Source organism: Lolium perenne, chromosome 1, assembly GCF_019359855.2.
Source record: "Lolium perenne isolate Kyuss_39 chromosome 1, Kyuss_2.0, whole genome shotgun sequence".
Classification (NCBI taxonomy): domain Eukaryota; kingdom Viridiplantae; phylum Streptophyta; class Magnoliopsida; order Poales; family Poaceae; genus Lolium; species Lolium perenne.
Genome location: NC_067244.2, coordinates 261,370,654 through 261,375,144, shown reverse-complemented (window position 1 = coordinate 261,375,144; position 4,491 = coordinate 261,370,654).

Here is a 4,491-nt window from a genome sequence, read left to right as displayed (position 1 = left end):
CTCGAAGTCGTCGTCCGAGTCGACGACTGGTGGTGCAGCACTCTTGCCCTTCGAGGACTTGGCACTCTTGCCCTTCGACGATGCAGCTCTCTTCGCCTTGCTGCTAGGCTCAAAGATATCATCGTCGTCCTCACTCTCAACCGCCCACCGTGCTGGATATTTCAAATCCCTTTCCCTATCTTCTTCATTCTTCCATGTTAGTGACTTCCACTTCTCATTCAACCTGATAAGCTCACACCTTATCTCCCGTGGGCTGCGAGCAGGCATCTTCTTCACTGGCCACCCATAAGAATATTTCTCAAACTCCCTACCCACCTTACGCAGCAAGGCGTCGCTACTGATGAACTCCTCGAATGTGTCTACCTTACTCTCCGTCATCACTTTGCGGGCCTCGTCTAGAAGAGGCCCGGCCATGAATTCGTTGAAAAGATGGGGGGGATTCTTATATGGGGGATCCATCTTCTTCACAGAATACACTGAAACACAAGGAAACGGTGGGGGGTTTTTATAGGCTACAAGAGATGACTTTCGGCGGGAAGATTGAGCGGGAAAATTGGGCGGGAAAAAGTGGCGGCAGATTTCGGCGGGAATAAATGGCGGGAAAATTGGGCGCGAAAAATTGGGCGGGAATAAATGGCTCGAAAATTGGGCGCGAAAAATTGGGCGGCAAATTTCGGCGGGTAACACTTGAGCCAAAATTTCGGACACAACAATTTTGCGCCAAATTCATTTCACATTAATACTAAAACTGAAATAAAGATACATTGAAGCTGTAATTAAAATACGCCTTATCACTACAACGGAATTTAAGATACAATGACAAACTAAAACTGAAATTAAGATACATAGCTAGTACGACACATCACACTACTTTCCCTGCGTCCACCGTGGCCATTTTCCAGACTTGTCGCCGCGTTCTTCTGCCGCTTGCGCCTCAGCAGCTCTTTCCCTTAGTCTCTTCCTTTCTGCTTCACGAGCCTCCCGCGCACCTCTTCCTCTCGCAAACCTACGTGCAGCCTCATCATCCATCCTCTTCGATTCACCTCGCGATTACGAGCTTGTTCCGCCCCTAAGTTTCTCAGATCTGCCTCTCTAGCTCTGCTTTTTCATTAGCACGAACCTTTTCCCAACGCTCCTCCTCAAAGAACGTTGCCCACGCACGCCGGTGTTTCTCCTCAACCTCCTGACGCGCCCAATCCGGCTGCTCCGTGTCTATCCAGTGAAACCATTTGCATAGGGGCGGGGGAGACTGCAACACAAACAATAACATTAAATCACATTCATAAATAAATTTATGCGTACATAAAATTATGTCGAAACATACCGGCGGCCTGGTGGACGACGAAGCTGAACTACGGGGTGGATCATGCTCATAGCTCGCACACATAAAAAATTTCATGCCGAACTGGTCGGAGAAATCCTCCACCTGCTTAACCTTAGCAAGACGGCCGCACCAACACCGCTCCGCAGTCACACCCGGGGGCAAACTTGCAACCTTCGCCTTCACCGGCCTTAACTCCTGGTCAGAGCACGGCACACTCATGATGGCTAAGGGTGAGCCAACAGAAAAAATAGAGAGATAGAAGCACTTGTGCAGCGATGAGTGTCGATGCCTGCTTTTATAGGGAAAAATCCGAGAGCGTGGCGGGAAAATATAGCGGGAGATGGTGGCGGGATAAATTTGGCGGGAGATGGTGGCGGGAAGAAGTGGCGGGATAAATTTGGCGGGAGATGTTGGCGGGAAGAAGTGGCGGGAAGGGTGGCGGCAAAGGGCGAGAGGGAAATACGGCGGTGTGAACGGGAGCGGGAGAAGATATGGCGGGAAAATAATGGGGAGAAGTGCCAGCAGATATCCCTAGTAATAAACCTAAACTAAATCCATGCAGGGGGTGGGGCTACAGCCAGCCGATCGGTCGGTAGCTGGCCAATTGGTCTGTAGCTGACCAATTGGTCAGCTATCGACCAATTACTTTCTAACTGTCAGAGAGCAGGGCAGCCGACTCTCAATCGGCGGGCTACTGACCGATCGGTCAGTAGCTGACCGACCAGGTCACAGTTTCGGATTTTTTTCAAATCGCGCGCTATTCCTCGAATTAAATAAAAAATTTGTATTATTTAAAAAAAATTCGCCCCGAAACATTGCACGTACATCCCAAGCATATACAGGTATTTCTGGAATAAATTTGAGATTTTTATGAAACTCAAAAATTTGCCATAATATTGTAACAGGGGCAAAATTGTCATCTTAGTGCTTAAATTGTACTATTACAGGGCCAAATAAGGAACCAACCAAACTTTGTGGGTCATGAAAGGAAGAAAAAATTTATCAGGACCAAAAAAGAAAGGTAAACTTCAAAAGGACCAAATAAGAAATTCTCTCTAGGTAGTACCAGTGCCCTACTGAGTGGGCGAAAACTCAATGCTGCTATCGATAACCACTCAGCTTTTTTTGAAAATTTTGAAACTCGCACGTCCGGGTCTCAAAAAATATACTCCTTCCGTCTCTAGAAAAATCTGCTCGACTTTTATAGATACACTCAATTTTTACTAGATATGACGTATCTAGAAAACGATGAGCAGTTTCTTTTTGAAACAGAAAGAGAATATAACTAGATATATACATCCAGAATATGCCAGAAGTTCCATTTTAAATATTATATATTTTGGGCAACACAAACAAGAATAATGTACAACTAAAAAGTATGTATAACGATAACACTGTTTCTATGGAAAATTCCCAAAAAATTGGATTTTCTTGATACTCGAAGCACCATTTGAGAAAGAATCAAAAACAGGTACCATAGTGCTCCGTGTTGCGAATCTGCGTACATAATTGGATTCCATGGTTATTAATTTGTAGAACAAAGTCAATTTATCATTTTTAAATCACATACTCATTTAAATCTAGTCATTACAATCATGATTAATGTACTCTATCCGGTAGGTCAAATGCACAACCTCAACATGATACTGTATAAATCTTGGTTGCAACCCCACTTACAGCTCATAAAACATGAAAACCTCGATATAAATCTAACGGTTTTAGAGTTATAGGAATTCTAACATAATTCTTAATAGACTAATAATGAGCAAAAATGGTAAAATACATATCCGGATAGGTACATCGGAGCTTGGAAAATACATGTTTAGTATCCGCTTACAAAGGAATAGAAAAAGATACTTGTGATAGCACCATGGGGAATGGTGAAGATGGAAAATCCTTTTGATGCGCCACCTTGAGTAAGGGCATCTCCACGGTCCGTCTCAAACGGATCAAGATTGTACGTTTCAGTCCGTGCGAACATGAAATGGGTAAAACCGTATTCCAGCGGTCCGACAAAGCATAAAAAAAATGTTGAACATGCATCTAGTGTGCTCCAAACTCAATGAACTCAGCGCATCTCCGATCGCGTCCTCCAAACCCTCCCCAAAAAGTGCTGGATTGAGCGTTTAGGGGACGTGTTTTGTTCGTATCGCGTTTGGGGGACGTCGCTTCCCAGCCGCGTCCCCTAAACGTCACCCCAATTTTTTTTTCTTCAGGATTTTTGAAAACACAACCATTTATTAAATATAGCATACAAATAAATATGTTTGCGGAGACTCTTTTCAAATTAAAATACAACAAACAGTAAAACAACTAAACAAATGTAATAAATAGGGCTAGATCAAGGTGCCGCGGCATTTGCTGATAATCCTTTGATCTTCCACAAATGTTCAACTAGATCAGCTTGAAGTTGCTCGTGAACATTGATGCGTGCATGGCGAGGAAATCAGCAAAATCTGCAGGCAACTCATAATCAACCTCCGCAAGAGGACCCTGACACTCATAAGGACCAACATGTGTCCTGGCATGATTCTTGCGATCATCCTCGATGATCATGTTGTGCATGATCACACAAGCCGGCATCACCTCCCACATTTGGTCATGAGACCAGCTTAGAGCAGGGTATCGGACAATTGCAAATTGAGCTTGAAGCACACCAAATACCCGTTCGACATCCTTCCTGCAAGCCTCCTGTCGCGCAGTAAAGTGGAAATTCTTCTAACATGATGGACCTGATATTATTTTGACAAAAGTGGCCCATGTTGAATATATACCATCGGCTAGATAATAGTCTTTGGTATATTGGTGGCCATTGATCTCATAGTTGCATGGTGGAGCATGCCCTTTCACTGGTCTGATGAACACCGGAGACTGCTGCAACACGTTGATGTCATTGTGTGATCCCATCATGCCAAAAAAAGAATGTTAAATCCACGGGTCATAATCTGTCACAGCTTCAAGCACCATACTGCAATATCCATGACGCCCTTTGTATATACCTTGCTAAGCAAACGGGCAGTTCTTCCATGACCAGTTTATGCAATCGATGCTTCCAAGCATTCTAGGGAATCCTCTGGCAGCATTTTGTGCCATGATCCTTGCAGTCTCTTCCTCAGTTGGCCCTCTTAAGTAGTATTTGCCAAACTTTTCCACCACAGCTCGGAAAA